At 41.3% G+C, this 14,060-nt stretch overlaps 1 protein-coding gene and 1 pseudogene across 6 annotated transcripts in view; one reads left to right on the forward strand and one right to left on the reverse strand.

Annotated features, from left to right (window-relative positions):
- Macrod2 (mono-ADP ribosylhydrolase 2) overlaps nt 1-14,060 on the reverse strand; it is a 1,832,027-nt gene that overhangs the window by 953,415 nt on the left and 864,552 nt on the right. The gene's annotated exons all lie outside the window — the stretch shown is intronic.
- On the forward strand, nt 11,229-11,672 carry LOC129672929 (ubiquitin-40S ribosomal protein S27a-like; annotated as a pseudogene).

Below are 14,060 nucleotides of genomic sequence, written 5' to 3' on the forward strand. Positions count from 1 at the left end.
ATGATCACAGTCTAAGCCCAAAGACAATAAAGCAAAGCCTTTCCCTGCCACTCCATAAAAGGTAATACTGACCTCTTAAGCATTGCTGCTAATCCTGGGGATATTTGTTTTGTGTGTCAATGTAGCATAATGGAACTTCAGAGAGCTGACCAAGTCATATGCCCTTAATTAACTGCATGGTTGTGGATAAATTCTGAGCCTCATTTTTTTTTCAGCAGTGTGAGAGAGATGAAAATAACAGTTTAATAGGGAGTTGGGATGAATACAAAGAAATGAATGCATAACTGCTTGTTATCCGAGAATACTGTACAAACTATCATCTAATGATTCCGGGGGCTTTCACATCAAGCTGATTCCATGAGTAACCAGGATGAGGAAGAATCTGGCTGTTGAAGCTTGCACTGCTACATTCCTAGGTGAAGCACACAGAACAAGGAGAAGCTAGGAATTCCCCAGCCTGCTGTGCCAGAGCGAATCCACTCTGACGGGGGAAGGGTGCATGCCTTAAACGTTTCCACATATACACAGAGAAAATGAGAACTGAAAACATTCCTTCTAAATAAGCCCAAGCTGGTTCTGCCCTGTGACTGAAACTGATTCTCAGAGAATATTGCAAAATGTATTCTTGATTACCTACAGTTCATAATTAATCAGCTTAAACTTCTTATAAAATGTTAGGCCATTAAACAAAACAAATCTTATTTGTTTCTGGGTCAAGACCTTCGGTACAGTAAAAGTAAGGACGAATTTAGTATGTGAAACCCATATACTAAAGAGGACATCTTGTGCGTGAAGACTGTTAAGCCCTCTTAGGACTTCATCCCCAGCAACCATGTGCGCACAAGACATGAATGACTTCATCTGTCCCATGAATCACAGCTGTTCTAGCTTCATTCTTTTGCTGGAACAAACACTGTGGCCCAAAACAACTTAAGAGAGAACAGGATTTATTTCATCTCACATTTCCAGATCACAGTCCATCACTGAGGGAAGTCTAGGCAAACACATAAGGCACAAACCTGAAAGCAGAAAGCAGAGAGGAGCACTTCTTGCCTACTGTCAGCTCATGCTTAGCTAAGTGTTTGTCAATAGCCCAGACCACTACCCTAGGGATGGTGCTGCCAACAGTGGGCTATCAGTTTACAACACAGTCCCCACAGACTAACCCCCAAACCAGCTAAGCTCAGTAGTTCCTCAGTCAAGGCTTTTCTCTCAGATAAATCAGAGTTGTGTCAAGCTGAGGATTAAAACTAACTAGGGCAACAGCCAGCACACAAGGCAACATAAAAAGATAACTCATCTTAAACCCCTGAGTTCTAGAGTGATTTCTTAAATAGCAATGGAAAGAGAGGAAGAGAGAATAATCTAAAGAAGGGAATTCAAAAAACTTTATTTTTATTTATTATTATATATTTATTCACTAATGTGATCTGGATCTACTATTCTGTTTGAATGGGTCAAAAGACCCAGATTCACCACTTTGGTGCTATTGTTCACATTTATCTTTCGTAGTGTATCTCACAGGACATGGACAGTGACTGAACATTTTTTAAACGTTCATACATTTTTAAATGTATTTTTCATATGGTATGGCTAGGACAGCAAGTGTTGGAGCAAATGACTATAATTTATGCACTCAGGATGCTGATTGGGAGAATTCTGGTGAGTTCTAAGCCAGCCAGAGGTAATGAGTGAGACACTTTCTTCAAGAAAAAAAAAAAAAAAAAAGATTCTGTAGATATCAGTCTCTTTTCTGTGGTACTCGGCAGATTAAAAAATGGTGCGCTCTTCTCTGGGAAGACTGCTTCTCATGTTCTCAGCACTCCTCTGTTGCCTGTGGTTTTCCATGCAGAGTTGAGACCCTCCTGCTTTAGCTGGTCCACTCTAGCACGTCTATTGGTGTTATCTGTGTTCAGCTCAGGTTAAGGTTGTCATGCTGCTGATGAGCCTTCCTGGGCGTAGCCTCCAACATTCCTAGGTGATGCAATCTCACAGCAGACTCCTGGCTCCCGCAGTCTTTCCGTCCTGCCTTGCACCATGACCACCAAGCCTTGGGTGCAGGAGTTATACTGGATGTTTGTATCCATTGGGCCCCACAAGCTGTACTGGCTGTGGTTTTCTGTGACGCCTCCCTCTGCTTTGAAGAAAACGTACTTTGATGAGGAATTGGGAAATTTTGATTTAGCACAAGGTTTTGCCTTATAAGGTGACTTAAAAGCCTCCTAAAGGCACAGATATAAGAGCACATTGATAATAATGATGTCAATGATGAACTAAGCAGGCAAAGCCCATATGTCAATCAATGAGGGATTCGGTTTGTAAATGGACTCCTCCTACCTTTTGGAGACCTGACTATTAGGAACTGAATCATGAGGTATTTGCATTTTAAACATTTCCATGCTTCCAGCAAAGAACATCATTCTTAGAGGGTCCAACAGTTAAATTGCAAGTGTCTGATCCTTACCCAGCTGAATCTAATATAAATCAATGAAGCTCCTTAATGCTTCAAAAATAAAAGGTGTATATTTAAGTTAAAAGCAGCTTTTACGAAGCCAAATCCTTTCAAGTTTTCTTTAGAGAAAAAAAATCAAAGTCACTAACATCACAAGGAGTTATCCCACACACTCAATGATCCCTAATGTCTTTACATATTTTTCTCAGGAATATGAGAAAACACAAACTTCATGAGAATATAAACTGAGGATTCCTGTCTCTTCCACAGGAAATCTAAGTCTATGTGTTAAATCTATGTTTTAAAAAAATGTCATATTTTTCTTCTGAGGCCCCTGTTTATGTTTAGCCTAGTCAATAGTGAAAGTAGTTTCACCAATCTCTTCTAAATGAATGCTTCTTTGTTGTGTTATGCTTTTAAATTGCTTCTTTAAAACATTCAATAGTTTATCATAAAAAATCGCAACACACAGTTAGCCAAACAGAGAGCTTTAAATCACAGAGAAGCCAGACATGACAACTACTGATAATTCGATGTTTCAGCAGATTCTTTTCTATGCCTGTGAGATTTCACTATAGGAACTAGAGATATGTGCCATAATTGTATAACCTGATTTTCTGGCTGAATGAATAGTTCTAAGATGATTTTTATTTGCTCCCAGGTTTCATTCTCAAATCTCTCTCTTTTGACATATTTACACACTTGGATGTCATATACTTTCTAGTGAAAGTTAGTTGACAGTTCATATTGAAGGCATTACCCTATTCTTTTGAGAAGTGCTCGAAAAGCCCACAGTCAATCTGTGTGTTCTCTAGGGCTTAGTGCATTGATGAAAGAATCAGGATGTGAACATGTAGCCTAGAGGTAGCAGATCTGAGGAGCAGCTGGAAGAGAGTGACCAGGGGTTCAGCCATGTGATCCCAATACTGATTTGTTTTATAAATTGAATCTACTGCTTGGTGGTGGTGGAATGGGGAGAATTTCTTTCAAAACAGTGTTTCTTTGTGCAACAGTCCTGGCTGTTCTGGAACTTGTTTTATAGACCAGACTGGCCTGGAGCGCAGAGATATGCCTGCCTCTGCCTCTGCCTCCTGAGGCATGCACTACCATTCCAGTAAATCCAGTAGTTCTTAAACTCTGTCTCCATCGAAGAGCATCAGTAACTTCGAAGAACATTCTAGCACTATGCAGTAAATGCTTAGCCCAGGTAATCTAGAGAAGGCCCTGGGTTAGATAGAGATTTTGCAGTCTGATTTTTATAGTCTCCCCAAGGTGTTATTAGTAAGCAATGAGGACTGAGGACCCCGAATCAGTATCTAGACCACTCCAGTAAACAGAAGGACACACTGAGAAGGAACTACACAAGGCTGAGAGCTTGCGAGCTCTATGAAATATTAGTTGAGTATTCCCACGCACAGAGAGCTTTTTTGTTTGGGTTTTTCAAGACAGGTTTCTCTGTGTTGCCTTGGCTGTTCTGTCCTAGCTTCGCTTTGTACACCAGGCTGGCCTCAAGCTTACAGAGATCAGACTTCCTTTGTCTCCCGGAGTGCTGGGATTACAGTTGTGAGACACCATGCCCAGTTATTTCCCAAATTTTTAAATAAATTGTTATCTAATTTATTTTACTATACCTTGTGGATGTGTTTTTCAAAATAAAGTGCTTTGCAAAATGAATTATAAGTATTTGGAAAGTTTAATTGTTATTATTAGTAGTAGTAAACACATATAAGGAAGTAACGTACAGAGAAAGCTTGTAGTTGGCATCAGCCATGGCAAACAGCCTACCCACACATCCCAGGACTTAGCTATGGCGACTTCACAGTCTGTGTTAACTGATGGCGGTTATCAGGAAAGTCGCAGGCCCACGCCCATACCATTAATAAGACTAGAAGTGTGTAAGCACAACAGGATAAGCAATAGCGACAGTTTCCACACTCACAACATTCATACACATCATGCTAATCCTTATACACCCTATAGAAAAGGGTGCTTAGGATTGATTGGAAAGTAGTAATTAATTTTAGTGATGATGATCTTGACTATGTGTAGTTCAAATTTCTGCTACTAAGAACACATTAAAACTTCTTCTAGGAGATTTAAAAGTACAATCACAGTAGAGGCATATAAGTAACGAGACAGCAGATTTATATCCTCCATAAGCAGGTCATGGACAATCATGAATTATTAAAAAGACAATTCTATTGAAATCTAACATATACAGATTGTCTGTTCACTGAAAACTAAGACAGTAAAATGGTGCTGGATATGGAGTTTAGAGCAGGTGAACATCAAGTTTGAGGCTAGCCTGGGCTATATGGGAAGTCTTTGTCTCAAAATAAAAAATTTTTAAAAGTACAGTGAAGTACCCAGTCAGACCAAGGGATGATTCAAGTTCATCTGAGACAATGAATTTATACTTGCAATACATAAATTATTACAAACAGAGAAGAAAACAGTCCAGTCTGATGTTGAAATGAGCAATAGGCTTGGGAAATTATTCTATGAGAGAAGATCCAAATACCTGATAGCAATATGGAAAAATATTCAGTCTCATTCTTTTCAAGCAAATGCAAATTAAAACCACAGTGAATACTAGTACACACCCTATAGAATGCTAAAATTTCTAAGCAGTTTTATCACCTAGCAATTCAAGTCCTCACAGGTATCTATGAGAAATGAACACAACTGTTCACAAGAAGAATGTGCAAGAATATTCTTCTCAGCTTTGTTTCCAATGGCTAAATTAAGAAAAGGAAAAGCTCAAATGCCCGCCAAACGGATGAACAGATATATAAGTACTGACCTATACATAAATGGGATCCCATGTAGGAATAAAGAGAATGACTAACTTGTGTTTGCAACAGTGTAAGTGAATTTCAAATGGTTTATTGGGCAACGTCCTTCCTATCAGAAAGGGAAGTGTAGTGCTCCCCCTGACAGAAGGACGACCATCTTGTCTGTAACCACCAGTTTGCTGTCCTGTGGCCCTGTTTGTGATCCAAACACTGTCTGTCAGGCCAGGCACTATGGCCATTAGTGCTTTACAGAGGTTTCTGGGGCTGGAGCGTGTGCTCAGCAGTTAACAGGTTTTCCCTCTCCAAGACGACTTGTATTCAATTCCCGGCATCTACATAGTGACTCACAACCATCCATAACTCCAGTTGCGGGTTGTCAGAAGCCCTTTGCCGACTTTTCTCAGCATCAGGCATATGAATGGTAAACAGACATACAACTAAACAACACACTCAACAAATCTTTTAAAAGAATTTTTAAAACAAAGAGGCATTTCATAGTAGAGCCTTTGAGAAAGACCAGAGTTAATTACAGTTTTCTATGTCCTGCCATTGTGACCTGGCCCAGAATTATGGCTGTTCATGTGGAGAGAAAGAAGGAGGTGAGGAGAGGTGGAGGAGGGTCCTAGGATGTTGGGAATGTTCTCTATCTTGGAAACCAACCTCCATAGACTTGAGATTGGTGCAACACACAACCTTACCTAACTCAATTAAAAAAAAAAAAAAAGACTAACACAAGGAAAAGCACAGTCCACTATCAAAAGGCAGATTCGGAAATAATTCTAGTTGCTTGAATTCCATCAATCACTTTAGTGCTTGTGGGACTACAACCGTTGCTCTCCAAAATAAAGGTCTCTAGGATTGTGTCTTATAATCCTTTTCTTTATACATAATCAATAACCAAATTAGTTTTCACACGTCATTCCTAACAGGGGACAGGGGTGACAGGGGTCCTGCCTTCTCCATTGCCATCTATCCATATGAACATCTACCAGCTGAAACAAAGCAGGCCTGCAAACCACCACAACTTCCTTTCTAGATTTTAGTGTTAAAAATTGTCTACATAGGATAACCATGGACACACTTCTAGTTAAATTCCAGGCATGAGCTATTTTATAGGAGATAAAATTTGTCGCCTTTGTAATGGAATTACTAGAATGTATTATCTGAAATCAGCCATACAAATGACTGAAGAAAATGAGACTACACAGCTAGTTAGAGCACTTAGAGAAACATCCAAGGAGCTTAACAGCAAGAGCTGGCATTTCCACTGTGCTGTTACTGCTCTAGTTCTCCAACCAGTCTGGATAGTATATCACCACTGAACCGATAACTTCACACACCCATGCTGCTATTCTCAGACTGGTCAGGACAGAGGAGGATAAGACAGCTTTCTTTCAAATTGACACCAGCTGCTTCTTAACAATCACCACATGCATTCTTATCTTGCTGACCAATCCAAGGAAGCCCTCTTAAACACAAACATCTGTTGCCCATTTGTAATAATTTATACACAAAAACAGTTTTATCGAAAACAACTTATGCTTTGCCAACAATGAATGTGTACTTTCAAAAAAAATTTTTTTAAATGAGCCCTCTGCCTCTAGCTCAAGGTGATTTCTGACCCCATGTCCCTCAATTCTACATGAAAAGAAACATGATTTTCACACCACGGTTCCCTCACAACTCTTCACAAAGAGCTCTTTCAGTGTGCACTTGCTGCCTCCACTCTTGCGTCACTGGGAGACGTGGTTATGGGGCAGAGGGCGTTCCATTTGGGAGAGCATCGCAACCACATCAGCTCCATCCATGTTTTGAATTTGGTTTATCTTAAAACACAAACAAACAATGAAACTAATGTGAGGCAGGGTGTTTGTGGAAACAGCTTGCTTGAGTTCAAAAGTTAGAAGGACGCAGTAATTCCAACTCTTATTCCCATTGCATTATTACTATTATTTATATAAGAGGGTGAATAGGATTCAGAACCCAGAGATGCTGATGGGCATGGCATCGAACTCACACCTTGTGTTTGCATAATATAAGGAGGAAACTGGAGGGGTTGAAATTCTAATACTGAGCATGGGATACTCTGATTTCCTCAAGGAAAGGCAAAAATTTGATGAAAACACATATTCAGTCAACTTTGAAAAACTATTGTTATCAGAAAAGCAAATCATCTTGCATTCGCTAATGGGAAATTTCTGTTGCATCTGTATTTCTATCCTGTGAAAATGACGAACTCCCTCCACCAGGTTAAAAAAATGCTAAGTCCATGCTGTCAGCACAGAACTTATCAAGCCATTGATGGCTTCTGCATCTCAGTCTCTGCTTCAAGAGTCAGCATGTGGTTAGGGTTGCTGGAAGCCTTAGCGGCAAGTTCTGCAGACTAGACTGTACAGCGAGCGCTGCTCTAACTGGGGACCCTGAAGCTGTCAGACACAACAGGAAACGCATCATTCCAAGCCCTGTGAGCCCCTGCCCAGGAAACACAATTAGAAAAAGCCGGTTTCTAGTTCCGCAGGGAGAGGACCCTGTGTTCATATTCCCATCTTGAGCCTGTCATGGCATTTTTAGTGTTATTTTTGAGAGTAATAAGTCCCATAAAATGTCAAGCCCAGCACCAGTGGGAAATGGGTGGGAAGCTGTTACATAATCAGCATGCCTGTTTCAGCACACCACCAGTGGCACTTTCCCCTGGCAATACTGAATTCACATCTTTCAAATCCCAGATTTCCTGTGCCTCTGAGGTGCCAAGGAAACCAAGACCGTGCATTGTGATCTGCTTGAGTCAGAACCCAGAGTCCTGTTGCCTAATGGAGTAGTGAGTCACTTCACTCTGCCAGGTCTCTTTGCCCTGAGTAACAGAATCACTGGAGGAGGGGCAGGGAAGGGCAGAGCAGGGCGCTGACAGCTGCAGGGGAGGCTGGAGCCGCCCTCCACCGCTGTGGCAAGCAGTCTCTCACGAACACCCACTCCCAGGCAGAAGCTAGAATGTTGAAGTACTGCACACACATGATGTGACCTCCTTTCCTAGGGGCCCAGATGTTCTCTGGGCTTACTTGGGGCAAAGTATGTGGAATAAACGCTCGATTGTGTTTCCAAATGTAAACTAGCTATCATGCAATCTTTGCCTGAGTTCTTCCACACCAGCTATAAATTCAAGATGGAAGAGAAGTATTGGACTGCAGTGTTAATCACCTTCTCACATGATTGTGCCAAGCATATTACACTCCAATCATAGAAAACTTTGTGCTTTGGTAACAGAGCTTCCTAATTTTCCTTAGAGTTTTATTTCCCATCTCCATTTAATAGTTTTATGATTATGTAGCTTAGATGTGTTCCTGCAGTAGGTGACAATCTAGAGAAAGAAAAAAGTCAGCAGGGATTGAGGGGCTGAGTCCATAGGTAAAGTGCTTGGGATGCAAGCCTCATAACTCAGCTTTAGTTATGGGAGCCCAGGGTCAGAGAGGACCAACTCCCAGAAGTTGCATTCTAACTTCACATAAGTGCTGTGGTATGTGGGAACCAGCGCACGCACGCGCGCGCAGACACACACACACACACACACACACACACGCACACAGAATAATAAACAATAATAAAGAGATGACAAATTAAAAACTAAGTTGACAGAAGCAAGTCTAGTAATGAGAAAGAAAGCGGGAAGGAAGGGATTTGGAGAAAGAAAAAAATGAAAAAGAAAGAAAGTATGGAAACCAGAAAGGGGAGAAAGGTCAGCACATAGCACTGAAGGATGAGAAAGAGAAGAGGAATGAAGGAGAGGATGGTATCACAGTTGCGTTTACCTGACATTCCCAGGCATGTTAAAGCAACACCCCCGTGCGCCTCCATAAGTCACACGAACTTCACTCAGAAAGTGTTTCCGAACCTCCTGAGAGTTCATAACTACCTTCAGACTGTAAGTGAGCCTGTCTAGCGCCCATGATCTGTTTCGTAGGTGCTAGAATAGTATTCTGTGCCCACATCCTTCCCGACCATTGGGATTGTAGTCGTATTGTTCTGTCTCTTGAACTGTCCTTCACTTTTCCTTTAAAATAAATTGATTTTGACTGAGTTACAAAAAAAAATTGAAGCACTGAAATTAGTGCAAAAGGCACAAGCACAGACGACACAGATATAAGAACGGGATAATGTACACCCATAGCCCACACCACACTGAGATCAAGGAGCCCCTCTTACCCTGGCTGCACATGTGACCTCTCCTCACCTGAGAAAGCTGTATATGTCTTGGTATGTGGGGATATGAAACAGGTATGCAGTCAAACATTTACCGTAAATAAACATACACCTTAAATAAATGATAACTCTTTGGTGCTTATTTATTTATTTTACAGAAAACAAAAGCCCTGCATACTAACGACCTGGAAGAGCTTCTCTATCTTCCAATAAACAGACCTTCGTTAATTATCTGATGCTGCAGGGTACAGAGTATCTTCTCCATTTCTCAGAGCTCACTGATTTTGATGTTATAATTCAGTTAATGCTACGAATGCTACTTCACAGAAATGTGGTAACAAAATCGCAGCGATGTTTGTGGGCATTTCAGAGGTTGTTACAAATTCTGTCCTGATCATAGACAAAATTTAATTTAACTGTTTCTTTAAAACACTCATGTCAGTATTTTAAATCATGTGTACATCTCTGAGTCTCTGTCTGTATGTGTTCGCCATGTGGGTGTGAGCACCCACAAAGGCCAAGGACCTACTGTGGGTGCGAGAACCATACTTGATTCCTCTACAGGGCAAAAGATTACTCATTCTTAACCACTAAGACATCTTTCCTGCCTCATGATGTTCTTACTAACACTCAAGTCAGCAACTCAAAAAGAAATGTTTAAAATCAAATATTAAAACACCATACAACCCAAAGATATACTAATTTGATACAAGTTCAGGATTAATAGTGGGAAAACACTGAAAGTATTTGTTTTCTGTAATTAAATCATTAAGTTTTCACAAGGCAGGAAAACTTTGCGCACACAGTAAAAAGAAAAGCCTTGCAAATCATAGCATAGCATAATCTTGAATCTAGGTTGCCGTTGCCGTGATTCAGGCCGTGCTCTTTTATGGTGGAACAGGCCACAGGTCATACAGGCAGTCTCTGTAGAACCAGGGCTGCAGTGCACAGTCTCATGAAACAATATGATACGCACTGCCAGAAACCCACTGATCTGGTACATGTTTGCTTGAGGATTAATTTGTATTCAATTGCACACTTAGACTTGCTATTACTGTTATCAATTTTTGTACAGCCTCCACATTCATTTATAAAAACTGAGATAGCTGTGGAGACCCACAGTTAAAGAAACTGTATCACAGATCCTAAAACTCTATATCTATCTTTATGGCTGTCTCTCTAGCTCTTTATCTATACACATTTATACATCTATCTCTATCTAGACATATGTGTGCATCTGTGCACACATCTAGATTGATTGATCAATGGACAGACAAATCACTAAGAAAGAAAAATAGTAATATATATTAAGATAAAAGTATAACGTTAATTATAAGGTAAGTCCCAAGTCAAACCTACTAATGATTTCAGCCATTAAAAGCATAAGACAAAGTCAAATTCAGTAGAATTAAACTAGTGAATTAGACTAGTAAATTTTGAAGGTATTGCATCTAATAAAGAGCCTGAGATACTGAGAATCTGATGTGGACTAGAGAAGGACATGAATCAAGAGCCCAAAATTTATGTGAGGTTTGGGGTGGACTCTGGTACCAAAACAGAACGAAACAAAATTCTGAATAAAGCCTTGGGTTTAGCTCAGTCCGTGATGGTGCAGTGCCGTCATTTTAATGGACTGGTCTTAATGACTTCCTAAAATATTAACATTTGGAAGTGTGAGTTGAGAGGACTGTATTAACAAAACGTTTAAAATCATTTTCCAAATCCAAATGATTTTACAATGTGAGTGTGCTTTTCTGACCACCATCTGCAGTGGGGCCCCTGACAAGATGCAGATTTTCGTGAAGACCCTTGCAGCGACATCATCCTAGGCATGGAACCCTCAGACACTACAGAAAATGTAAAGGCCAAGATCCAGGACAAGGAAGGCATTCCTCCTGCTCAGCAGAGACTGATCTTTGCTGGTAAATAGCTACAAGATGGCCGTGATTTGTCTGACTACAACATTCATGCTGTGTGGTGCTAAGAAAGGGGAGGAAGTCTTAATCCACTCCCAAGGAGAATAAGCATAGAGGAAGAAGGTTAAGTTGGCTGTGATGAAATACTATAAGGTGGATAAAAACGGGAAAATGAGTCGGCTTCGTAGAGTGTCCTTCTGATGAGTGCGGTTCTGGAGTTTTCATAGCTAGCCACTCTGAAGACTTTACTGTGCCAAGTGTTGTCTGACTTACTGCTTTAACAAACCAGAAGACAAGTTGTTGTATATGAGTTAATAAAAAGAAGGAATTGAAAAGAATAAAACAAAATGTGAAAGAGTATTTATTTTAAAGCTATTTAATCTAAAACCAGTAATGCAAAACCGTATAAAATGATAGCCATTGTCATACATATGGACAACTTGTTCACTACTAAAATAGCTCTGTGGGGTGGAAGGTGCCCTGCGCGAAATGTCTAATGTGTGTGTTCGGCTTTTTTATTTATTTCCTATTTTTTAATCTTATGTGTATGAGTGTCTACATGTATGTATATGTACCACATGCCTGATACTCTCAGAGCCCAGAAGACGGTGTTGAATCTCCTGGAATTGGAGAGAGACGGTTGTGAGATGCCATGAGATGCTGGGAACCAAACCTTGGTCCAAGAGCTCTTAGCTGCTTTGTCAGATGGAGAGAGAGAGAGAGAGAGAGAGAGAGAGAGAGAGAGAGAGAGAACTGATAGACAGATTATAGACGATAAATAGATAGACAGATAGATGATAGATAGATAGATAGATAGATAGATAGATAGATAGATAGATAGATAGATAGATAGACAGATGTTGGAGGCAGGAGCAGAGACAGACAGTCAGACAGAGATAGACAGATACACGCACAGAATGAGAATGAGACTATAAGAACAAATCATGAATGCAGACACATTTCTCTACTTAATGAGGACAGAGAAAGCTGGAGCGCGGAGAAAGCCACAACTACTCTGTGTTCACAGAAAGCCTAATTTATCCTCAGCAAATAAAGATGCCAGGTGTTATTAGTGCAAAACGAAAGTCAGCAGTTTTTAGCAAGACTAGTGCCACCAGAAACCACTCTTTGAGAAAAGGAATCAAGGGGGCAGCTGTGGGGGTGTAGATACACATTTTACTAGCTGTTCACCCTGGTCAAAGCCCCAATTTCTACCCCTCAGGATGTCTGCATTAACTGAAGGTAAGTCACAAAAATAATGTGCAGGTGGTAACACAGAAAGAGCCCACACTTTAGGGCAGAAAATCTCCTCTATAAGATGTTGTTATATATTCTACGTCAAATTCTGCTCCTAGAAATAATGAAAGACCAGAAGCGTGTTCTCCCCCTGAATTCTTTAGCAAAGGGAAGATAATGAGAGGACATTTAAGTGCCGTGGTGGGAGTGCGGCCAAGAATGTACTTTTCTAATAAAAGCCTTGTTGAAAAGCACACAGTGTGGTAGGCGAGTTGTAGCCCACCAATTCTCCACATTAGAAAGTAAAGAAGCCCTCCTTGCCATTATCACTCAGTGCGCAGGCGTGCTACCACAGCTGACCAGGCAAGAGGGTTCAGCAGAGAACTCTGTCGTTATGTTTCAAAGCGGGACACACAGCAAAAACATCTCTCCCTCACAAGTCTGAGAATCACCAGCCACGTCCTCTCCCAGGGATGTGACCAAGCACATAGTAAGGGATAGACTCTATGCCGACACTTATTTCAATAGGTGCTGAATAGCCAAGGTGAGAATGGGTCCAGGAGGGAGGAAGGCAGTTCCCACACAAGGGTGGGACGAGACCCAGAGGACCCAGAGGGATGGTGCGCTGAGCATCAGTCAGGGAATGAGGTAAGCATGGAGGACCATTGTCTCTCGCATTCTCTGGGATTAACTTGCTCTTTCTTGGGACGGAAACTCTGGCTGGAGACACGCCCTTGGGTGGAGACAGGAAGGTTTCTCATGAGTAACCAAGCAAGGCAGTGTTTTCTGGGTCCTTCCCTCACAGGTGGAGCTGTCACGGTGTCTAGACGAGGCAAGCAAGGCCCCAGGCTAGGACTTTTGGTGAATCAGTGATTGCACACAGGTTTTCTCCTTGAGTCGCATTTTCAAGGCCAGACAAAGAGCTGGAGGCTCTACATTCATTGTGAGTTTTCACTAGTGGGTCATCCATCCTACCGACCCCACCCAGCAAAGTGGATTAGAAAGAAGACTCTGTGGCTGACAAGATGGCTTTATGGGTAGAGGTGTTAGTGCACAGGCGGAACAACCTGAGTTTGCTCCCCAGATTACACAAGGTGGCAGGAGGAAACTTACTCCGGAGAGCTGTCCTCTGAGTGCCACACATCTGACATGGGACACAGACTCACACACACAGACACACAGACACATGCACATGCATGCACACACACGCACACACACACACACACACACCACACATGCCATATATACAATACACCACACAAATACACACATACATACCTACCATACACACATACCACACCAGACACTTCTGTACACACATGTACCGCACACATATCCACACAAACACAAGCACACACATACATACACCATACACACATACCAAACCAGACACTTATATACACCTCTACCACACACACTGACACACAAACACAAGCACATATATAGACACATATATAGACATCGACC

This window comes from Psammomys obesus, unplaced genomic scaffold (assembly GCF_907164565.1).
Source record: "Psammomys obesus unplaced genomic scaffold, mPsaObe1.curated_primary_1811, whole genome shotgun sequence".
Lineage (NCBI taxonomy): Eukaryota > Metazoa > Chordata > Mammalia > Rodentia > Muridae > Psammomys > Psammomys obesus.